The 24,923-nt window shown below is 34.2% G+C and overlaps 14 non-coding genes and 2 pseudogenes across 14 annotated transcripts; all 16 read right to left on the bottom strand.

Annotated features, from left to right (window-relative positions):
- Window positions 1–246: 246 nt before the first annotated feature.
- On the bottom strand, window positions 247–321 carry LOC123325883. Its single transcript, XR_006540722.1, has one exon. It is a non-coding gene; the product is annotated as a small nucleolar RNA SNORD113/SNORD114 family (small nucleolar RNA).
- Window positions 322–1,213: 892 nt separating this feature from the next.
- Window positions 1,214–1,288, bottom strand: LOC123325882. The gene has a single exon (XR_006540721.1). It is a non-coding gene; the product is annotated as a small nucleolar RNA SNORD113/SNORD114 family (small nucleolar RNA).
- Window positions 1,289–2,366: 1,078 nt separating this feature from the next.
- On the bottom strand, window positions 2,367–2,441 carry LOC123325873. Its single transcript, XR_006540713.1, has one exon. It is a non-coding gene; the product is annotated as a small nucleolar RNA SNORD113/SNORD114 family (small nucleolar RNA).
- Window positions 2,442–3,263: 822 nt separating this feature from the next.
- Window positions 3,264–3,333, bottom strand: LOC123325898. Its single transcript, XR_006540734.1, has one exon. It is a non-coding gene; the product is annotated as a small nucleolar RNA SNORD113/SNORD114 family (small nucleolar RNA).
- A 696-nt stretch (window positions 3,334–4,029) lies between these two features.
- LOC123325893 lies at window positions 4,030–4,104 on the bottom strand. Its single transcript, XR_006540730.1, has one exon. It is a non-coding gene; the product is annotated as a small nucleolar RNA SNORD113/SNORD114 family (small nucleolar RNA).
- Window positions 4,105–5,017: 913 nt separating this feature from the next.
- LOC123325896 lies at window positions 5,018–5,092 on the bottom strand. The gene has a single exon (XR_006540733.1). It is a non-coding gene; the product is annotated as a small nucleolar RNA SNORD113/SNORD114 family (small nucleolar RNA).
- An 882-nt stretch (window positions 5,093–5,974) lies between these two features.
- On the bottom strand, window positions 5,975–6,049 carry LOC123325877. Its single transcript, XR_006540716.1, has one exon. It is a non-coding gene; the product is annotated as a small nucleolar RNA SNORD113/SNORD114 family (small nucleolar RNA).
- Window positions 6,050–6,897: 848 nt separating this feature from the next.
- LOC123325884 lies at window positions 6,898–6,972 on the bottom strand. The gene has a single exon (XR_006540723.1). It is a non-coding gene; the product is annotated as a small nucleolar RNA SNORD113/SNORD114 family (small nucleolar RNA).
- Window positions 6,973–9,243: 2,271 nt separating this feature from the next.
- On the bottom strand, window positions 9,244–9,316 carry LOC123325909. The gene has a single exon (XR_006540745.1). It is a non-coding gene; the product is annotated as a small nucleolar RNA SNORD113/SNORD114 family (small nucleolar RNA).
- A 2,309-nt stretch (window positions 9,317–11,625) lies between these two features.
- On the bottom strand, window positions 11,626–11,699 carry LOC123325905. Its single transcript, XR_006540741.1, has one exon. It is a non-coding gene; the product is annotated as a small nucleolar RNA SNORD113/SNORD114 family (small nucleolar RNA).
- Window positions 11,700–14,138: 2,439 nt separating this feature from the next.
- On the bottom strand, window positions 14,139–14,214 carry LOC123325913 (annotated as a pseudogene).
- Window positions 14,215–16,236: 2,022 nt separating this feature from the next.
- LOC123325919 lies at window positions 16,237–16,309 on the bottom strand. Its single transcript, XR_006540753.1, has one exon. It is a non-coding gene; the product is annotated as a small nucleolar RNA SNORD113/SNORD114 family (small nucleolar RNA).
- A 1,315-nt stretch (window positions 16,310–17,624) lies between these two features.
- Window positions 17,625–17,703, bottom strand: LOC123325916 (annotated as a pseudogene).
- A 2,244-nt stretch (window positions 17,704–19,947) lies between these two features.
- On the bottom strand, window positions 19,948–20,022 carry LOC123325911. The gene has a single exon (XR_006540747.1). It is a non-coding gene; the product is annotated as a small nucleolar RNA SNORD113/SNORD114 family (small nucleolar RNA).
- A 2,688-nt stretch (window positions 20,023–22,710) lies between these two features.
- Window positions 22,711–22,782, bottom strand: LOC123325915. Its single transcript, XR_006540750.1, has one exon. It is a non-coding gene; the product is annotated as a small nucleolar RNA SNORD113/SNORD114 family (small nucleolar RNA).
- A 1,844-nt stretch (window positions 22,783–24,626) lies between these two features.
- Window positions 24,627–24,698, bottom strand: LOC123325920. Its single transcript, XR_006540754.1, has one exon. It is a non-coding gene; the product is annotated as a small nucleolar RNA SNORD113/SNORD114 family (small nucleolar RNA).
- Window positions 24,699–24,923: the final 225 nt, after the last annotated feature.

A 24,923-nucleotide genomic window follows, 5' to 3' on the forward strand; every position in this document is an offset into this window, starting at 1 on the left:
ATGCACTTGATCCATTTATTATCCACTCTAACATATTATTTCTCCTTACTACGTATTTTAATTATGAACAATACTTAACCCTCTTCATCTTTATTCATTTATACATTTATTTTGCCATTGATACTTTTATAATATTTCTAAAAATTCATTATCACAAAGAATAAGAACAAGTTCCTTGTATATTCCTGACCTCTGTCTATAGGAACACTTTGAACAGAGGGACTAGACTAGGTATCTTTGTGTTGGATGGACCTCAGACTTCCAGACACATAGCACTCATTGTATATGACTCATACGCCACCAGCTGTCATCATTGGTCCACACTCAGATCTCCTTTTCTTCATTCTCGTTTACATTTGCTTATTGTCAATTTATCAAGTCACTGATATAATAGAATAAGTATCTGTGAATCACAAAACTCAAGGACAAGATCCTTAAGTATCCCTAACAACTGTCTATAGAATCTTTTGCCTCACTGAATATACTTATTTGCCTAATGATGCTCATTGGGAACATATTGATTAGTTATCATAATGTTTCATGTCAACACCGTATTTACCATTGAGCTATGTTTAGAATTCCTTGAATTTCTAATATGATACTGAATATCCTATACAAAAATTCTAAACCAGAAGAATCTGACTGTCACTCACATTGTTCTCCATGCTCTTACACACAGGGGCATCCATGAGCACCTGATCACAGCCAAATGACTATGTAAGTTCAAGTTTATCCATTCTGAGGAATACAAAGCAGAACAGACAATAACAGGCTGAGAGATTATTGATTCATACATTCCATCTTCAGTTAGTCATTTGGGAATACAGTGCATTGGGATCATATTTATTATTTTTCTCAAAATAAAACAAACAATAGCAAACCTAACACTAACATAAAATAAGAACTTTGGCTGTTATTGTCTATGTATCATTCTCAGCCAAAGAGTAAGACATGTGAACCATTTACATTTCTTAATGAACTGCAGCATTTTCAATATATGTTAATAGCTTTTATCACCTCACCACATAAACTAAAAGCAAACATATTTCACTCTATCTTATTTGTACTTGTACACTGATTATCTCTTTAGGCCATTTTTTACATTAAAATCAAAACTCATAAACACAAAACAAGAGAATTATTCTTTTATTTTCCTAATATTTGTCTATAATATCATGTCAAACAGAGGCAATAGATTTGCTTTCTTTTTTTGTTGAACCTCAGAGTTTCAGACATGTAATATTCATCATCTATGACTCATATGCCACCAACTGTCATCATTGGTCCAAATCTGGACCTCTTTTCTCTTCATTCTCATCTGTATAAGTTCACTGACCAATACATGAATTCACTAATATTAATTCCTAAAACTCTATGGTTCACAAAAACCCGAATAAGAACCGTGAATATTCTATATCTGCCTATAGGATTATCTGCCACATTGATATATCTCTTTCATTAATTATCATCAAAGTTCCATATATGGATTAATACATACAATGCAGCAGACCAATCCCATATTTATCATTCCTGATGGTTGGCATTTCTTATTATATTTCACACTTTTAATAATATAGTGAATACTGAAAATAAATTCTCCAATGCAGACACGAAACTATTACTCACATTGGTCTCTGTGCTCATTACACCAAGAGGCAACCACAGAGCTCATGACCATGGAAGATGCTTCAACGCACTGAAGTCATGCACCCATTCTGAGGAGTACAGAGCAGAGCTGGTGATTAAAAAAAAAAAAATTGAGGCCTTCTCTAAAATGGTCCTTGTTTTCCTCATTTCATTTACCCAATCATAAAGGTCCTTATTATTTTTCATAATTTATACACATATATAAGCATAAATATAAATGTAATGTTATGATCCTTAGAAAAATAGGGAACACTCTTGGTCCATTTATCTCTTAACCTGCATTGGTTTCTTTAGTTTATATTAATAGTTCTTGCCTCACCACATACATATTCATAGTTGGCAAGGCTTCTTCCATGGTTTTATTTAATTATATATTTATTTATTGGCCCTATCAGTGATCCATTCATATATATAAATAACATAGAAATTCATGAATCCGGGGTGCCTGGGTGGCTCAGTCGTTAAGTGTCTGCCTTCAGCTCAGGTCATGATCCCGGGGTCCTGGGATCGAGCCCCGCATCGGGCTGCCTGCTCTGTGGGAAGTCTGCTTCTCCCTCTCCCACTCCCCCTGCTTGTGTTCCCTCGCTCGCTATGTCTCTGTCTGTCAAATAAATAAATAAAATCTTTAAAAAAAAAAAAGAAGAAAGAAATTCATGAATCCATGATTACTAGAACAATATTCTTGTATAATCCTAACATTGATCCACAGGATCATTGTGTTGGACCTCAGACTTCCAGACACGTAGCATTCATCGTATATGACTCATACGCCACCAGCTGTCATCATTGGTCCATGCACAGGCCTCCTTTTCTTTATTCTCATATACATTTTTTAAGGATCAATTCATCAACTCACTATGGTAATTAAATAAATACCTATGAATCACAAAAGCCCAAGGACAAGGGCCTTCAGTATCCCTATCATTTTTCTTTAGAATCATTGCCTCATTGAAATACCTCCCATTAATCATCCTCAATGTTGTAAAGGTAGATTAATCAACATCAGGTTTCATACATTTCCAATTTCATGACTGGATCATGGTTGGTCTTTTCTGTTTCACTGAATACTTGTTTTTCAATATTAAATAGAATCCCCTAAAGAAATCACCCAAAGTGAGGTGAAAACATTGACTATTACTCACGTTGGTTCCATGTTCCTACAGGCAAATGTAGAGATCACTGGCCAAGGCATACTACTTAAAACACCTTGGGTGTGTGCATTCTAAAAAGTAAAAAGCAGAATAGATAATAACATTAATGAGACATATTCTCTATTGATCCTTTCACTACATTTCATTACACAGTAATATTAATTCAGGGTAATATGCATTTTACTTTTTCTTAAGAAAAACAAACATTGAACTCTCCACTAATCCAGAACAAGAATACTGGCCATTGTTTATATTATCTATAACAACATTCTTATGTAGAGGTAATACCCATGAACTATTTCTCTCTCACTCTTGCCTTACTACATTTTTTCTTTTATTGATTCACTTATTGTAATAGAATCAAAATTCATGAACACAAAGACCCCAGAACAAGATCCCTGTGAAATTCTAAATCTGTCTATAGGATCATTTCCAACAGAGGCAATAAACTAGATTTTTTTTATGTTGGACCTCAGAGTTCCAGACCTATTCATCAACCATGATTCATACGACACCAGCCATCATCATTGGTCCACCCTTGGCCTTTTTTTCCTCACTCTCATCTACCTTTATTAATTCATCAATTTATCTGATAGTAATAAAATAAATACCTATGAAGCAAAAAAAAAAAACCTAAAATATAGGCCTTGAATGGTCCCACATCTGTCCATAGAATCATTTACTACATCAATATATTTCATTGATTAATCACCCTTAAAGTCTCATACAGGGACTAATCAATGTAATGCAATGTAATACCAAATCCATATTTATCAATGGACCATGGGTGGCTTTCTTTTATTATATTTTATACTTTTCAAATACAGAGTGTATACCCATAAAAACTCACCCTTCAATGCACCAAACACATAGAGAAGCAGACATCTTGTGACCATGATAGAATCCTGAAATCAGCTCCAGGGCATCCTTTCTGAGAAGTGGAAAATACAGAAGGTGATATTAAAAAAAAAAAAAAAAAATTAGACCTTATCTTCATTGTCTTTGTTTTCCACATTTCATTTACTCATCCACTTAGCTATTTATTAATTTTCATAATTTACAATCCTTAACTTAGTCATATTTATTTATATTTGATTATGGATTCTTTCATTTCTTTATACTAAAAGAATCAAAATCCATGAACACAAAGACCAAGAACTTGATCCTCGTATGTTATTAATATCACTATGGTCATTTCCAACAGAGAAAAAAGACTAGATTTCTTGTTGTGTTGGACCTCAGAGTTCCCGACACATAGTATTCATCATCCATGACTCATACGCCACCAGCCGTCATCATCGGTTCAACACTGGCCCTTTTTCTTCACTCACTTCTACATTTCTTTACTGATTAACTTATCAGTAAATCAATGACTATAAAATAAACATCTATGAATCAAAAACACTTGAAAATAAGACCCTTAAGCATCCCTAACATCTGACCATAGAATCATTGCCTCCTTGAAGATGTATTTCATTAATCATCTACAACGTTGCAAATAGTAGTTAATCAATATAATGTTTCATGTCAATTCTATATTTATCATGGGACCATGGTTGGCCTTTTTTTATTAAATTTAAGTATTTCTTAATATTATACCTAACTCCTAAACAAACCACCAAAATAAGATAAGAAGTTTGTACTCACACTGGTCTCCATCTCCTACATATAGAGCTCATAATCACGGAAGATGCTTTCATCAGCTTGGTGTGGCCACTCTGAGAAGTACAGAGCAGAGAAGATGAAAAAAAAAAGAGAGAGAGATTATCTCTCCATTAATCCTTCCATTTCACCTTTTGTTTAGTCAGTAATTTAGGTATTTATTATTTGGGGGTTATATTTATTATTATTTCCCTTAAGAAAATGAAAATCAAATTTGTCACTGAGCCAGAACAGGAACAATGATCATTACGTGTACTTTCTATATAATCATTAGTCAAAGAAGTCACACTTTTGAACCATGTCTTTCTTAATTGACTCAATGTTTTTTAACAGCTATTAATAGATTCTCTTATGTCATGACACATTTGCATGATTGAACAATGTTTTACTTATTCATATTTATATTTTTTATTAATTGTTTATAATTTTAATATATCCAATTATGATAACAGAATCAAAATCCATGAACAAAAAGACCAAGAACATGGTCCTTATATATTCTTAACATCTGTCTATAGGGCCATTTCCAATAGAGGCAGTAAACTAGATTTTCTTTGTTGGACCGCAGAGTTCCAGACACGTATCATTCATTATGCATGATTCATACGCCACCAGCCATCATCATTGATCTAAGCTTGAGCCTCTTATTCTTCACTTTCATCAATATTTGTTTATGAATTAATTTACCAATTCCCTGATAATAATAAAACAAATACCTATGATTAAAAAAAAAAACAAGAATAAAGGCCCTAAATATCCCTACATCTGCCTATACAATCATTTACCACTTTAGTATATTTCTTATATTAATTATCCTCAATTTTTCATATAGTAGCATATTTCTCATTGGGCCACAGTTGGCATTCTTTGCTTATACAAAATACATCTTATTAAAACACTGAATATTCTTTTTAAAAAATAACCATTCAAACTAAGAGCATCATAACTATTACTCACATTCGTGTCTGTGTTCCTAACAATGGAGCCAACCACAGGGAATCAGCTCAAGTGCATCCATTCTGAGGAGTACAAAGCAGAAGAGATTATTTAAAAAATTGAGACATTCTCTCCATTTACCCTTGCTTTCACATTTCATTGACTCGCCCATTTGATTATTTATTAATTTTTCACAATATTTCTTTAGTTTCCTCTTAACAAAATGAACAAATTCGCCCATGAGACTGGTCTGTGACAACCAAAGTGACTATTATTAATCAGTGCCTGTATGATCCCTGCACAGAGGTAACAGTTGATCCATTTAATTCTTAATGGACTTCTGTGATTTCAATTAATATTAATAGTATTTCTTGCCTCACCACATTTTTTTAGTTTAACAATGCTTCATCTTTCTATATTTACTGATTTATATATTGATTTATGGTTCTATCATTGACCATTTATAGATATGAAATCGAAACCAGGTATACGTAGTAAAATAACAAAATCCTTGTGTATTCCTAATATCTGTCCACAGGATTATTTCCAACAGAAGGAATGCCTAGATTTCTTATTTGTTGGACCTCAGAGTTTCAGACACGTAATATTCATCATCCATGACTCATACGCCACCCTTTGTCATCATTGGTCCAGAACTGGCCCTCTTTTTCTCCACTAATTTCTACATTTGTTTACTGATTAATTCCTCATTTCATTAGTAATTAGGTAATTTTGAATCACAAAAACTTAAGAACAAGATTTTTAAGTATCTCTAATAGCTACCTACAGGATCATTTACTACATCGATTATATCTCTCATTAATCATTCTTAATTTTGCAATCATCAACAATAGTGTTCAGGACAATGCCATATTTATCACTGGGCCATGGTTGGCTCTCATGGATCCTTTAAAAAGGACCAAAACCACGACAAATTCTTAGACCATACTCACATTGATCTCTAGGCTCCTAGGCAACCAGAGAGCTCAAGACCATGGAGATGCTTAAACTGGCTGGGAGCATCCATTCTGAGAGTATAAAAACAGATGATAAAAAAGTTTGAAATATTCTCTCCATTTATCCTTGCATGACTCCTTTCATTTTATTTATCATTTAAGTATGTATTAAATTGTTATGTATTTTTCTTGAGGTAACAAACAATGTTGAACAAGGCCCTGGCCAAACAAAAAAATAGGCTATGATTTACAGTGTACATATCAACCTTAGCCAGGGAGATAACACCTTTAGGACATTTATTTCCTAATGGAAGTCAGTGTTTTTAATATATATTAATAACATTTCTGGCCTCACCATGTATTTTCAAAATTGGATAATGCTTTATTTTCTTGCTTTATTTATGTGTTTGATTCTTTCGTTGATCCAGTTACAATAATAGAATCAAATTCTGTGAACACAAAAACTAAGAAGATCTTTAAATATTCCTAACAACTCTTCATTGGATCATTTCCAGCAGAAGATATAGACTAGATTTCTTATTGTGCTGGACCTCAGAGTTCCAGTTACATAGTATTCATCATCCATGACTCATACTCCACCAGTCATCATCATTGGTCCAGGATTGGCCCTCATTATCTTCAATCATGTGCACATGTTTTAATGATTAATTCATCAATACCCTAATGATAATAAAATGCATAAAGGTCATGAAAACTTGAGACAAGATCCTTGAATATCTCTAACATTTCTGTACAGAATTATATACCACTGATTATATGGTAATTGTCCATAATATTTCCTATAGAGATTAATACAATACTTCATATTAACACCATTTTACTATTTGAATGTGACCAAATAATGTCTCCATAAATAAAGGGAGGTTTAAATCAACTGTGACTCAAAATTGAAATTGAATAATACAGAGGTGCCTGGGTGGCTCAGTCGTTAGGCGTCTGCCTTCGGCTCGGGTCATGATCCCGGGGTCCTGGGATCGAGCCCCGCATCGGGCTCCCTGCTCCGCGGGAAGCCTGCTTCTCCCTCTCCCACTCCCCCAGCTTGTGTTCCCTCTCTCGCTGTGTCTCTCTGTCAAATAAATAAAATCTTTAAAAAAAAAAAAAAAAAAAGAAAGAAATTGAATAATACATTTTACACTAATTAATTGAATAATTAACTGTGAAAATGAATAAAATGATCTTGCTTTTTTCTCTTTAATTGACCACGGATGTGCTGAACTGGCTCACACATGACCTTCATTCATTTTATTTGTATATGTAGCAATTTATTCCCTTTCAATAATGGAGTTATACCCATGACAGACTGCCAAACCAGAAGCAATTACCTTGACTGTTACTTACATAAGTTTCTACATTCCATAATTAATTCATCATGCATCCATTCTGTAGAGTATAAAGCAAATATAAAAGCAAATAGATTCAATGATATAGATGATAGATATAGAAACAGCCTAGATTCAGATATTTTAGGTCAAGTCAACAATAAATGATTAGAAATAAACCTTAGTGCCTGTTACGTATTAAAACTCAAAACAGCATATTTATTGCTTGATTGATCCACCCATTACATTTAACTGATATAACGAACCCCTCTGAAACCAGCACCAGATAAAAGAATGAGAACCATGACTACTACTCATATCTGTTTCTATGTCCCCTACTCGGCCAGGTGACACTCCATCTTCTTTCTAAATGGATCTTGCTTGGAAAGAACTAGGCTAATCTGAATCCTAGAGTCCAGCACATTCTCAACAATTGTGCATCCTTATCCCACCTCTACATGTGTATGTAGGAACACAGTTACATATGGAGTCATTTATCTTCTGCTTTTTTACTTTTATTTTTTTTTTTTAAAGATTTTATTTATTTATTTGTGTGAGAGAGAATGAGAGAGAGAGCACATAAGAGGGGGGAGGGTCAGAGGGAGAAGCAGACTCCCCGCCGAGCAGGGAGCCCGATGTGGGACTCGATCCAGGGACTCCGGGATCATGACCTGAGCCGAAGGCAGTCGCTCAACCGACTGAGCCACCCAGGCGCCCTATCTTCTGCTTTTTTAAAGAAACTTCACCAAACCAGAAAAAGAAATCCTATCTAAATATATTCACCATTCCCAAAATTTAAGAGCATAAGACTTATTTTCTTTATCTGGAGAGCAATTGTGTAGAACTGGATTAATCACTGTCCTTGCTTCATAACACATGCTTCTCATGATCCAAATAATTGATTAAAATGTTAAATTATTCTTTTATATATATATATATAATAATATCACTAATATTTGTGACTCCACAGAAACAGGACAATATTAATGCCTGTCCATAGTTTCTTAGGCACAGAAAAAAAGGTCAGATCATTTTTTTTCCTGTTTTCTTTTTTTTTATTAAAACATAGCGAAGATCATTGGATTAGTAGTAACTGGTCATATGACACATTCTCAGCATAAGTCCATGTGTAAGCCCTCTCTCAATTATGCAGTTATTTAATCAATAATTAATTTTGAGTAAATGTTTTGCTCTTCTCTTAGTAAAACAAAAAACCAACAACCCAAAAAAACAACATAGGTTCTTATATCCATTTATCTAAATTCTCTTTACCCAAAAGGGTCAGCTTCAATCAATTTACTTTACTGGAACTCAGTGCTTCAGAAATTTATTAACAATGATTTTTATATTACATATATTACATTACATACTCTCCTACTTGGCTCAGGAATAACCCATTTTGTCTTTATTCATTTATTTGTGTCTTGATTTATTCATGCATTGATTTACTGAAAATACAATACCCAAAAGCCCAAGAACAAACTCCTGAGTATTTTTAACTCCTAGAATAAGCTCATTTCCCATAGAGACAACAGAGAGGAATCTTTTGTAATGGACCTCAGAGTTACAGGGTTTAATCAAAATCCTTGATTTCAGACACCCCAGGGTACTCATCATTGATCCAGGTTAAGAAATCTTTTTCTTCATTTATACCTTTGTTTATTGATCCATTCGTTGATCCACCAACAGTAATAAAATCAATATCCACGAATTTTTAAAAAGCCAAGAACAAGATTCTTGGGTATGACCAAGGTCAATTTATAGGCTCTTTTCCCATAACTAGACCTTTTCCCAAAAGTGTTTTTTTTGCAGTGGCCCTCAGCAAGGAATGATCAATTAACATCCCAGCTTCATGTGCATCCTATTCCAACTATCTTCCATCTTTCTATGTACTCCTTCAGTGAGGAGCTATCCAGTAGCACTTTGCATCATAACATGAATGTGCCATAACTGTGTTCTCATGTGGTCACCATTAGCCACATGTAGCTACTAAGTACTTGAAATGTGGCTAGTGCATACTAAAGAACTAAAGTTAAAATTCACTGAACTTTAATTATTTTAGACTTAAATAGCCACTTGTGGCTAGGGGCAACCACACTGAACAGTGCAGCCTTAGATTTTATCACTGGATAAATGCTTAAGTCAAATGCACTGCAAAAATAAGTTGGATTATTCATCTACTTTGAAAATGAATAAAATGTCTTCCATCTTACTTTCAACTACAATTGTACTGAATTGGATTAACAATAATATTTATTTCATGGCACATTCATATCATTGATCTGTGTATGGTTTAATTTAAATAATTCAGCGAACACTAATGAAAAATTCACCCCAATTGACAAGATCTTTTGACTATTATCTACTTTAGTCATTAGGTTCCTTACCCACAAAGATAACAGCCAAGATCTTCATCAGTAGAGACTAATTAAATCAACCATTGTCTTCATTCTGTGGAGTCAAGTGCCAATATTCAAAAGAATGAACAGTCTAGATTTAGAATGATTTAAAGGACAAAAGTTGTGTGGTACAAGATTAATCAGGAAATTGGTTCATTTCTCATTTTCATCACTGACCCAAGAACATCATTCCTTATTTATTTCTTGATTTAACATAAATTTTAAATAATACAATGAATACTGTTGAGTTCATCATGCAAAAATAAAAACTCTGCCTATTGCACTTATCTGTCTGGAGACCCCCTACCCACATAGGCAAGAGCCTAGACAATTTTTTTTCTGAAGGACTCAATTTGTGTAGAAATAGATGAGCTTAAATTTGTGATTCATGGCATATTCTCACCAAGATCTATGCTTGATCCTCCTCATATATTAATTCAATCGTTCATTGTTTTATTTACTTATTTATGGAGTGACTCGGGGAATATTTGATCATACATTAAAATATACTAAAACACACACACAGGTAAACCCATGAACAACCCAGAATAGAAATGCTCTTCATGTGCAAGTGTCCACATGCCCATACCCAAGCTACGAAGAGACGATCAGTAGTATAAACAAAGATTAATCATTATTCTTGCTTCTTACTGGGCCATGTTTTGCCCCCCTTTTTTTAAAAAACCGTGGTTAGGACTTAATCTACTCAAATATAACAATTCATCAATATCTGGGAATTAACTAATATTAGATAGGAAACTTGAAAAACATTATTTTGTCTCCATGTCTATTATAGTACCCACAGAGCTTTAAAAATGAGCTGTTTCTCCTTTTTAATAAAATTCGGGGAACAGAGGTAGATTACTAATAACTCTGTGGGGCGCCTTGGTGGCTCAGTCGTTAAGCGTCTGCCTTCGGCTCAGGTCATGATCCCAGGGTCCTGGGATCGAGCCCCGCGTCGGGCTCTCTGTTCAGCGGGGAGCCTGCTTCTCCCTCTCCCACTCTGCCTGCTTGTGTTCCCTCTCTCACTGTCTCTCTCTGTCAAATAAATAAATAAAATCTTTAAAAAAAAAAACAAACTCTGTTCATAAGGCACATTCTAATATGAACTATGCTCATTCTTTTTCCAATTAAGTATTTAATGAATTACTTATGTATGTAATTTTTCCTTTTCTAAATAAAAACAACCAACCAGCAAACAACCACCTACATGAGTCTTACATACATCTGCCTACCCACTCCTTCCAAAAAGGGGCAACAGCCTTTAGAAATAGATTTAACTGGAATTCAGGGCCACAGAAATGTATAATAACAATCCCTGTTTCATTATATACTCTCATAATTGGTCTATGCCCAGATTTCTTTATATTAACTCATTATTATATTTCTTAAATTTATTCATGCATGATTTACTTACAAGAATTCAATCTATACCCATAAAGTGTGTATGCCCATAATCAAGATACTTGAACATTCTGAACTTCCGCTCTAAGCTCATGTCCATAGAGGAAAAAAATGAGGCCACTTTTTAATTATGGACCTCAGAGTCACAGATGGCTTTAATCAAAATTTTTGATTCAGACACCCTCCAATCTCATCATTGGTCCACACTTGGCACTCTTTTTCTTCATTCATTTCTACCTTCATTTTCCTATGAATCACCAACTCCCAGAACAAGATACTCAATAGAACTATAATCTGTCTCTAGACTGATTTCTCACAGAGCTTTCAGACTAGATCTCCTTGTGAACCTTGCTTCATATCAATACCATCATTAAAAATGTCCCATGGGGCGCCTGGGTGGCTCAGTTGGTTAAGCGACTGCCTTCGGCTCAGGTCATGATCCTGGAGTCCCGGGATCGAGTCCCGCATCGAGCTCCCAGCTCGGCAGGGAGTCTGCTCCTCCCTCTGACCCTCCCCCCTCTCATGTGCTCTCCCTCTCATTCTCTCTCAAGTAAATAGAAAAAAAAAAAAAATCTTTAAAAATGTCCCATGATTGGGCCATGTTCATTTAATGTCCAGTTTTAAGCATGGTGTAATAAAAAAAACCATAATTGTATCCCACATTTAGAACACAGACAGTATGCTCTACCTTCTGAGAGCTCCTTCCTCTAAACAGTTAATAGGCTGGATCTCTATCAAAATGAAAATGCTTCAATCCACTGTGATTTAGAAATAATATGGAATAGCAAACAGTTCCAAAAATTAATTAAATGCCTTCCATTAAAAAAAATGCATCTCAGTTGTGCTGAAATGGGTTAATTCTACTCCTTGGCCCCAGAACACATTCCCAGTATTGGTCCATACTTAGTGTTCTTAAATTATTATTTTTGTGTATATAGCCTTTTGTTCTATTTAACTACCTTAGTGACCACATATGGACAAACTATACGAACAAGAACAAACTTTGACTGTTACATTTACTTCTTACCCACAGAAGTAACAGTCAAGATCTTCTTCATTGGACAATGGCTGAATCCAATGTGGAGTATTCATCCAGGAAGATAAGGTAGATTTTTAAAAGAGTGAAAAGTATAATTTTAGATTTTTAAGTAGAAGTTAGTTCTGCATTAGTAGATTAATCATAAATATTGGCTCGTGTCACATTTTCATCAATACAACAGTGGTATCCTTTTCATTTACTGAATTACTCAATTTTTAGTGTGAAATAACATAAAGAAGATCTTTTATAATCTACCACCGAACACAAAAAGAACTAGCACTATTATTGATATGTGTCTCTATAACCTACCAAATAGTAAAAAGTTCAGGTAATCTTTCAGTGGGAAAACTTGGGACGAATTTAAATTCTTATTTCATGAAATAATCTGAACAATGAGCCCCATACTATACTTTAATTCTTGTGTTTATCAATTAATTTATTTACTCACTTTTTAAATAACTCTAAGGTAATTTAATTATCTACTCTTTTTTCTTTTCTACAGAAAACACAAAATGGTAGAGCCATCAACCACCCAAAACTAAATACTATTACATGCAACTTTCTATCTCAGCACTGTTTGCACTGATGGAACTTTCTGATGCGATGGAAATATTCTCTATTAGCACTATTCAATATGGTAACCACTGGCCACATATCTTTTGAAATGTGGCTAGTGTTACGAAGGGTGTGAATTTTTATTTTTAATTAATTCGAATTTAAATGTTAACAGCAAGATGTATTTAGAGAATGGGGGTTATATGATCTTTCCCCGAAGGAGGGGCCTGGATCTTTTTTACTTAAGTGGACTTCAAGAGGATAGAATAGGGTTAATCATGCTCCTTCATACATTATATGTGCTCCTCACTGACCCATGGTTTACATTCTTTTAAGTAATGGATTGAGATATACAATTATTCTTTTACTCACTACTAATAATGGCACCAATAATGATGAACCCTAAGGATACTTCATAAGAAGGCTAAGTGATACTAAATGCATCCATTGGCTTTTCATTTGCAGAAATCAACAAAATACATTTACATTTTTCTTTCATTTTTAGTTATTTATTTTTCCATTTTTCTTTTGAAAAAGTCTATGAACACAATTACTATACTCACCTTTCCAATGTTCATGCTTAGACCTTTTCTACATTTCAATAATTATTAATAACGTATTTTATTTTTTATCATTGATTATGTTAAATCTTGTTTATTAAAATCATTTCATACTAATGGGCTTATCATAATTTGCTAGATTATAATTGAATATACATATTCTATTAAATATTGTTGATTACTATGCAATATGTAAATTTCTTTGTCTCAGAACAAAAACACTGAGGTGCACATATATACATCTATATGCTCCCAAAGGAGGAGCAGCCTTAGTCTGCTTTATTTTAGCTCAAAATTCCAGAAAAATATTAATAATAATCCTTGATTCATTAGCTCCTTTCATGATTGGATAAGGTGCAGCCCTTATCTTTACTTATACTTTACTTATAATAATACAATTCATAGTTTTGAACAATAAAACAACAACACAAAACAAGACCACCTCAAATATTTCTAATTTCATCTATAAGCACATTTCCCATAGATGCAATGGACCTCAGAGTTACAGACTGGGTTTAATCAAAAATTTTATTCAGATGCCCCACGCACACTCATCATTGATCCAGACTTGGTATTCTGTGCCTTCATTTAATATATTGTTCTGACTTATTCGTCGATTCATTAATAATACACTCAGTGTGCATGAATTAGGAAAATAAAATGAAGGTCCTTGAAGATAGGAATATGTCCATGAAAGTTGACTTCCTACAGAGCTGCAGAACTAGCTCTCTCTGTGCAATCCACCTCAGCATTGCAAAAATGAATTAATCCATTTCCTTGCATCATCTCAATTCTATTAGTCATTGGTCCCTGCTTGGGCTCTTTCATTTAACATCCATGTTTTAAAGATGGTACAGTGAACTACCATTTTGTACCATGAGTAAGAAAAAGGCAAAATTTCCCATTTTCTTATGTTCTCCCCTCAGTGGGTTCATAGTCTATAATAGTATCGACCAACGGAGAAGTATTGAAATCAACTGTGGAACAAAAGTAAAATGGAGTATAAAAGTGTTTTGAAAAGTATTGAAATGCCTTTCATCCTTCATCTCAGTAAATTTACTAATGCTGAAATGGATTAATCATAATTCTAAATTCATAACATATTTTAATCATTGGTCAACGTATGACCACCTTTGAATTTGCTCATGTATGCAGCCATTTATTCTTTCCAAACATCTCAGTGAATACCCATGATCAAGCCCCCAAGCAATACATGAACATTGATTATTGCTTACATTGATCTCTTCTCTCTTTACCCAAAGAGATAAAAGGCAAGATCTTCACCATGAGATAATAATCAAATCTAGTAGATTGTGCTCATTCTGAGGAGTAAAAGGCAAACTTTAAAAAGAATCAGTCTATATTTAACTATTTTAAATGATCAAAAGTCAACCATAAACCTAAATTTCCATAATTTTCTAAACATTTGGAAGAGAGAGTTCTACTTCATATTTACTAATTTGTGAGATTTTTTATTTTAAATAATAGAATGAACACACTGAACCTAGGACTAAACAGAAGAAAAATAATTATAATTATTAGGAATATCTGTCTGGACCTGCTACCCATGTAGGTAAAAGCCAGGATCATCTTTTTAGTTGAACTTTATTTGTGCAGAATTGGATACCTGGGAGATTCAATTCAAGGCACAATCTCACCAGGGATCCAAGCCTGACCCTACTTAATATATTTATTAATTCACTCACTAATTGTTCTATTTAATTACTCCTGGGATAATACGGCCATCCCTTCATTTTTCTAAAGGAATTCCAAAAATTAAACAACCATCAAAAGAGAAGCAAAATACTTATTATTTATAAATGTCTATGTGCACCATTAGAAAGGCCTAGAGCTCTTTGAATTCCTATGGATATCAACTGTATAAAACATGATACATCATGATCTTTACATCCAACTGCATGCTTTCCTTTTGTGCATTGTTGGCTGACTTTTTAAAAAACTGCTACAAATGCAAATACATTTGCTCACTTATAATTATACTTCAATATATGTCAGCCCACTCACCTGGATAAGTACCTTGAATAATATTTACATTTGTCCTTATGTCATTACCCAGAAGAATAGCAAACTGATTCTTTAATATTTGTTTGCTTACATAAAACCGCATAAAAAGATTGCATTAATCATGAGTGTGGTTGTATAAAACATCATCATTGCTCCATGCTCTCCCTCTCAATTACATAGTTTATTCAATCAACTACTTATGTAAATATATTTCCCTTTCCTTAATAAAATGATCAATTGGCAATGTGCCTCAACACAAAGCAAAACACTGACTCTTATGCGCAGTTGACCATATGCCCCTTACCAAAGTGACAAAAACCTTGACTACTAATTTATTGGGACTAAATATCCCAAAATTGTTTTAATAACTACCCACGTTTCATTATATGCCGTAAAAGTAATGCATGTATATCTCTCTTATTCTTTATTCATTGATATATTTCTTTATTCATGGGCTAATTATATTATAATAATGCAATTCATACCCCAAACCACAAAAGCCCACGAATAAGATGCTGTAGGCTCATTTCCCACAAAGAGAATAATGAGGTGTTTCTTTGTAATGGACCTCAGTTGCAGATGGGTTTAATCAAAATTCTTGTTTCAGAAACCCCATGACATTCATCATTGGTCCATACTAGGAAATTTTTTTTTTGTTTATTGATTAATATTCCAATTCACAAATAATAATACAATCACGAAATTCCAAAAACGAGATCCTTGAATTTTAGGCTTTTCTCCCAAAGCGCTAATAAATTCATCTTTTTTGTAATGGTGTTCAAAGTTGCACATGCAGATGGATCAAACTCCCTGCTTTGTATCAAACCCACATTTAGCACTGCTTCCTGTGTGGCCCTTTCTTATTTAATTTGTCCATACGTCAAAGATGGTTCAATGAAAAATAATGAAACCACCATCTTCAATCACTTCTGGGCTGCCCCGAAAGAGCTATCAATAGGCTAGCTCTACCCATATGGGAATGCTTAAATCAACCATGGTAAAAAATAAAGAATATTAAACTGCTCTGAAAATAAATTAAATAACTTCTATCTTCTTTTAAAATTACCTCTATTGTACTGATTCAGATTAAACATAATTTTTGGTTTATAACACATTCCCATCATCGGTCCACACTTGAAGTGTTTTATTTATTTTGTGTGTGTAGTACACAATTATTTACTTTGAAATTCTTCAGATAAGACCCATGAACAAGCCATCCAAACAAAGAATGTGAACTAAGGGACTTATTTATATTAGTCTTCATGCTCCTGGCTGACTATAATAACTCTTACTAAATGATTGAGTCAGCAGTGCTATTGTTCACTCTAGGTAGGAAAAAGCAGATATAGACTACATTTAGAATTTTTTAATGGCTGTTAATCAGACAGAGCTAGATACCAATAAGAACTTTGGCTCAAACATGCAGTCCTTTATTAATCCAGTATGGAATTCTTAGTGATGAAAAATATAATAAATACTATTAAGTCCACCACCTTAGCCCAAGATTAAGATCTATAATGTTTACAAATATCTACCTGTATCAACACCTGTTAAGGGGATGCTTATCTAACAGATTATTGACTGAGGCAAACACTTTCCTTTTTCTTAGTTTAAAAAACCCCCCAGCAAACTACAAAAACTCCAAACACTGCCTCTTAGCTGCAGACACTAATATGTTCCATATAAAAGGGGATTACACAGTAAGCCTTTCCATTTTCCTTCAGGATTGTATTGATATTAATAGTGTTTACTGCACTCTGCTAATTGTCCCATGAGGAGGCTTTTAGTGTTTCATGTATTCATTTCTTTCTTTATTCACGCATTGATTGACTTGAAATAATACAATCCATATCCATGAACCACAAAAGCCTGGGGCAAGTTTATTGAATTTTCCTAACTTCTACTATTAGCTAATTTCTACAGAGAATATTGACTGGTTTCTTCTCCGAATTGGACCTCAGAGTTACACAGAGGGCTTCATCAAAGGTGTTGATTCAGATACCTCCACCAAATACTCATCATTGATCCAGGCACAGCTTGCTAGGTCTTCATTCACTTACGCCTTTTGAATGGATTCATTCATTCACAGATTCATGGTTAACAGTTCTACAATCAATCACCTTTAATGACACAAAACTGAGAACAAAAGCCTGAAAGACAACCAAGATCTGCTCATTGCCCCCATTCATGGGGAGCAAATAGTCCCTCACTTTTCATAATGAACCTCTGTTTTACTCATAGGAATTAATCAGCAAGCTTGCTTCATATCAGTCCCTTACTTATGAGTGGTGTCCCCCTGCTCATTTTCACTGGACTTGCCCATACGTGAAAGCTGGTGTCATCGACAACCACAGGCCTCTCATCTTAACCCACAAGGGACAAAACTGACATCTGCCATCTTCCGAGGTCTTCCAGCCTCAAAGCGTTAACAATTGAGATCTTTGGGTGCCTGGGTGGCTCAGTTGGTTAAGCGACTGCCTTCGGCTCAGGTCATGATCCTGGAGTACCTGGATCGAGTCCCGCATCGGGCTCCCTGCTCGGCAGGGAGTCTGCTTCTCCCTCTGACCCTAACCCCTCTCATGTGCTCTCTCTCATTCTCTCTCTCTCAAATAAATAAATAAAATCTTTAAAAAAAATAATTGAGATCTTTATCAGTGAAGGAATGTATTAAGCAAATGTGGCAAGAATATTAAATGGGAAGATAGACTGCTTTGAGAATGTGTGAAATGCCCTCCATCACGTTAGTAATGGTCCTTAGCTGAGAGGAGTCAAAGTAAATATAAATTTTAATTCGTGACACATTCCAATCATGGGGCTCAGGATTGGCATTCCTGAATTTCATATATTATTTAACTACTTATTTCATTGAACTAATTTAGTGGGCTCCCATAAATAACCCCCATCTAAGCCTTGAACACAAACATTGATACTACTTACATCAGTTTCTACACTTCTTAGTCCCAGAATTAACATCCAGGTCTTGAGGATTACAGAATGATTAAATCAGCTTTGTGTTCATTCTACAAACAAAGGGAAAACGGGGGAGGGAAGACAATTTGCAAACACAGTGAAAGCAGAACTCTCTTTTTTAAACTTACGAAATTTGTGAAGAGGACTAGTTAACCAGAAGCTCTATTTCATATCACATTCTCATCATCTTCCCAAGGATGGTATCTCTTACTTAGTTAAATTTCTACTAAATAATAGGAATACTATTGAATTCCTTGCTCAACACAAAATAAAATAAAAATTACCAGTTAGAGACATCTGACTTTATTTGCTACCTATGTAGGGGGAGCCATGATCACCTTTTTATTGGACTTATTTGTGTAGAATTTAACATACTTTATTTGTTTCCTGGTACAATCTCCGAATCCTCCACTACACATATTTATGGATTTATGGATTCACTCACTTACTGGTTGATTTTATTATTCAGGGAATAATAATACCATCTTTCTAAAGAAAACTCAAAATGGTTAAACACCAACCCAGAACCAATTACAATAATTTGGAAAAGTGCAGATGCACCTTTCAAAAAATGGAAGAGCCTAAAATTTTTCTTAGGATACTTGTCATTGGAAAACTACGATGAATCAAAATCCTCATATTTAAACATGTGTTGCTAATTGGTCCATGGTTTGCTGACTTTCTAAAAATAGATTAATATATAAAATTATACTTTCTTTCTCTTATACAAATACACTAATATCTGTGATCTTAACCACTGGACAAAAACACTGAACAAAATTTATGTGTGACCATAGTCATTACCATCAATAAAAGGCTTGCTTCTTTTTTATTGTTTTAATAAAAGTTAGTTTTAAAAAAGATTGGATTAATGATGAGTGTTGTCATATAAATCATTCTCATCATTGGTCTCTGCTTGGCTCTCAATTATGTGGTCATTTAACCAACTATTATAGAGTAAATGTGTTGCCATTTCCTTAATAAAAGAATCAGTCAGCAACCCACCACCAACAAACACTCCTGAGTATTATGTACAAATAACCATATACCCCTTTCATTTACTATTCATTTATTAGAAGTCAGAGTTTCAGCCAAATTTTAATAATACTACGCCATGTTGCATTACATTCCTTAATAATAATTGTAAAATTGTCCTCCTTTTTTCATTCACTGACACATTTTTTTTTATTTGTGGGTCAATTTTATAATAAAATACAGTCCATCACTAAGAACCACGATAGCCCAAGCACAAGGTACCACGTGCTCCTTTCCCACAGAGGGAATAACTACGTGTCTCTTTGTAATGGACCTCAGAGTTGCATATGGGTTTAATCAAAACTCCTGTTTCAGATACCCCATGGTACTCATCATTGGTCCAGGCACGTTTTTCTTCCTTAATATCTTCATTTATTTATTTATTCATTGATCCATAAATAACAATACAATCATAAAATTCCAGGACAAGATCCTCCCACTAGTGGCTCTTTTCCCAAAGAGCAAATAGACTAGATCTCCATTTACAATGGACCTCAGAGAACACGTTCTTTTTATATATTATGTATATATATTATGTGTATATGTATGTATATATATATTTTATATATCTATGCCTCATACTAAATCCACATTCACCACTGGTCCTTCTGTGGCTTTATTTTATTTAATTGCCCATGTTTTAAAGATGTTTCAATGAAAAGTGATGAACCCACCATCTTTAATCACATCTCAAAACAAAGTCTTCCATTTGCTTATAGGCTGCCACACAAAACAGTTGTCAGTCAATACTACCCCAATAGGGAAATGTTTGAGTCCTCTGTGGAGGTAAATAAAATGAAATATTAAGTAGTTCTGAAAATGAATGAAATGACTATCTTTTTAAATCACCTCAATTGTGACAATTAGTAGTAATTTTTGATTGATAACATATTCCCATCACTGGTCCATATTTGGAGATTTTTATTTCTTTTATGGACATTTATTCTTTCAATATACCACTAAGCACTCATGAACAAAGTATCCCAACCAAGGATGGAAACTCAGTCTTACTTACATTTGTCTCTAGGTTCTTTACACACAGAGCTAACTGCCAAGATGTTGTTTCTTAGAAAATGAATAAGTCTGCTGTCTTATGCTCATTCTGTGAAGGAAACAGTAGAATTAACCTAGGTTTTTAATGTATGTTAATTATGTGGAATTAGATAGTAGTAAACTTTGGTACTTCTTAATTAGTCTAGTATTTTACTTTCACATTTAAATACTGTACTAGCCACTGTTGAATACCACATAGGGATAAAAACAATATCCATCAAAAATAGCTTTATATTTTAGGGGCACCTGGGTGGCTCAGTCGTTAAGCGTCTGCCTTCGGCTAAGGTCATGATCCCAGGGTCCTGGGATCGAGCCCCGCATCGGGCTCCCTGCTCCGCGGGAAGCTTGCTTCTCCCTCTCCCACTCCCCCTGCTTGTGTTCCCTCTCTCGCTGTGTCTCTCCCTGTCAAATAAATAAATAAAATCTTTAAAAATATATATCTTTATATTTTAATAGTCCTAACAGAATAAAAGGTAATTTCAACAGATGTCTCTTTTGCAGAATTGAGTACATTTAAATCCTTATTTTACATTCTCTGTGATGACTCATGCCATGACAAATCGAAACCAAAATGAGGTGCCACTTCACACAAGTCAGAATGGTTAAAATTAACAAGTCAGGAAAGAACAGATGTTGGTGAGGATGCAGAGAAAGGGGAACCCTCTTACACTGTTGGTGGGAATGCAAACTGGTGCAGCCACTCTGGAAAACAGTATGGAGGTTTCTCAGAAAGTTAAAAATAGAGCTACCCTATGACCCAGGAAAGAGCCCTGATGTCCATCCACAGATGAATGTTTAAAGAAGAGGTGGTATATATATTTACAATGGAATATTACTCAGCCATCAAAAAGAAAGAAATCTTGCTATTTGCAATAATGTGGATTGAACTAGAGGGTATTATGCTAAGCAAAACTAGTCAGTCAGAGAAAGACAAATGCCATAGGACTCACTCATATGTGGAATTTAAGAAACAAAACACATGAACATAGGTAAAGGGAAGGAAAAATAAAATAAGATGAAAACAGAGAGGGAGACAAACCATAAGAGGCTCTTAACTCTAGGAAACAAAACTGAGGGTTGCAAAAGGGGAGGTGGGGGGGAAAGAGTAACTGGGTGATGGGCATTTAGGAGGGCACTTGATGTAATGAGCACTGGGTGTTATACTCAACTGATGAATCACTAAATTCTACCTCTGAAATGAATAATACAGTGTATGTCAACTAAATTGAATTTAAATAAAGAATTTTTTTACCACGACTAAAACGAAAACAAAAAATCTGCTACCAGAGGACATTTACCAATGCCTGGAGATATTTTTGACTGTCACAACTGGGGGTGGGGGGTCAATACTGGCATCTAGGAGATGCCATGAAATTACTAAACATTCTACAAAGTACAGGCAGCCTTCCAGGCAATGAATTATCCAGCCCAAAATGTCAGTAATGAGGGGTTGAGAAAATCCTGCTGCACTCTCTTCAAAATAATTGGTTGAGACATAAATGTATTTATACATTCACTCACAATATCATCAATATCTACAAACATACAAACTGGATTAGAAATTTAAATAGAATTAACAGCTGTTCATATGCTCATTACTCCCAGATATAACCAAACAGATCATATTTTCTTGTTTTCAACAAGCAACCAGCACCTTGAAGATGACAACACAGAACAAAACAACACTGCTTTCCTGGTACTCATCCGGATATGTTCCTGTCCTGAACAGGTATCAGATTTAATCAATATATTATGGAACTGGGTGCTTCAGAAAATATTAATAATAATAAACATATTACACATTCCCATAACTGGGCCACATATGGCACTTTGTCTTTTATTATGTATTTATTTATTCATTTATTAATTCACTTATAGTGCTACAATCCAGACCTACGAACCTTCATAGCTTAAGAACAAAATCCTGAATATTACTAACCTCTGCTGTAAGCTGATTTACTGTATAGTTAACTAGGTCTCTGACCTCAGAGTTATAGGGTTTAATCAAAATCATTGATTCAGACACCCCAGGATACTCATCATTGGTCCAAACTTGCCCCCTGACATTTGAAGAGTAAATGACCTAGATCTTTATCACTGAAAAAATGTTTAAATTAACCATGATACAAACTATAACATTAAAAGCCCTAAAAGTGAACAAAAGTCCTCCATGATCTTTAATAAACCCAGTTGCACTGAGTTGGATTAATTGTACACTTTGGTTGGTTTCCATTATTGGTCCCTGTGTGGCATCTTTTGATTTTATTTAGATATTAAGTATTTATTCTTTGACATAATGCCATAATGAACAAACCACCTAAACCAAGGACATAAATTCTGACTATAATCTACTACAGTTTCTAGGCTCCTTACCCACAAGGGTAAAAACTAAAATCTTTATTACTATTGAATAATTAAATCAGCTATAGTGTTTTTGTTCCATGAATTAAAATACACTTTTTATAAAGAATAGAACAGCATAGGGTGCCTGGGTGGCTCAGTTGGTTAAGCGACTGCCTTCGGCTCAGGTCATGATCCTGGAGTCCCCGGATCGAGTCCCACATCAGGCTCCCTGCTCAGCAGGGAGTCTGCTTCTCCCTCTGACCCTCCTCCCTCTCATTCTCTCTCTCACAAATAAATAAAATCTTAAAAAAAAAAATTTAAAAAAAAAAAAGAATAGAACAGCATAGACTTAACTTTTTTTAATGGACTGGAGTCATGAAGTACTAGATGAATAAACCTTAGTTGCTACCACATTCTCATTATTGACTCAAGAATGACTCTATTTTTGACTGACTTATTTACCATTTAATTTTTAATTTATGTAGTGAACACTGTTAAATCCACCACCCACTAGTTGCTAAATAACTAAATGTAACTAGTACTACTATCCATCTATATACTCCCTAACTACATGGTTCACAGCCTCATTGATCTTTTTTAAGGGTCCATACTCATGCATTGCAGAGAGTGCACCATGAGCATTGGTCGAAGATTTACCCTAATTTATACCCTATTTATTGATTCACTCATGTTTCTCTCTTAATTAATCAAAGAATAATTTGATTATCTATTCATTTTTTAAAGAGAAATAGTTAAACCCACCAGTACTCCAAAACTGAAATACCAGTTCATGCAATTGCTGATACCCACTTTGTCCAAAGTGGGATAAGTCTAGATTTCTTCCTCTTCGTCTAAAATGGTTTAATCATTATATTTGTTTCAAGACAGCTACTCCTCTGCCTTCTTTTAAATAATTAACCAATATATGAACTCATTTGTTCATTAACTTTTAACAATACATTCAAAGTGAAGGCAAACTAAGGCACTGGACAAGAACATTGACTAATACTAGTATCTGTCCATATGTTCATTGTCCACAGATATAACCTATTAGACTCTTTTTGTTTTTTTTCAAATAATAGTCAGCAAACAGCATTTGTTTGATCATAGCTACGATCATATTCTCAATATTAGTCCATGCTGGGCTTTCTTTCAATTAGGCACTTATTTAAACAATTGTTTTTAGTGTGAAGGATTTGTTCTTTTTCTAAACAGAACCAACAATAGCTACCTACCAGAAATCTGAAACAACATGGATTCTCATGCAATAGGATCCATATTCTTTATGGAAAAAAGTAAGATAGACTTGATCTATTTAGATGATGAAACTCAGAGTTTCAGGACCTAATATAATAATAATTCTTGTTTCATTGCAGACTCACATAATTAGTCATCATTCATTTACTCATCTTTATTCTTGCATTGCTTTACTTAGGATATGTTTCACAGACATTAAAAACTAAAGCTCAGGAACAGATCATTGACTCCTCCTAACTTTTGCCATTTAAGTCCCTCTCTCACAGAAGAAATAAACTAGATTTCTTTTTTCTAATGGACCTCAAAGTTATAGAGTTTAATTAAAATCTTTGATTCATACATCTCAGAATACTCATCATTAATCTATACTGAACGTTGTTTTATTCCTTTATTTATGAATTGCTTATTCCTTTATTCACTGATTCACTAATAACAATATAATCCATTCTCATGAATCATAAAGCCCAAGAACAACATCCTTGAATATCACTAAGAACTGGCTCTATGCCCATTTCCCGCAGACAAGGACATTTTTTGCAATATATATGTATGCTCTTTGCAAATACAAATTAGCTAACATCCTTGCTTCAT

The sequence above is a fragment of the Neomonachus schauinslandi genome, chromosome 9 (genome assembly GCF_002201575.2).
Source record: "Neomonachus schauinslandi chromosome 9, ASM220157v2, whole genome shotgun sequence".
NCBI lineage: Eukaryota > Metazoa > Chordata > Mammalia > Carnivora > Phocidae > Neomonachus > Neomonachus schauinslandi.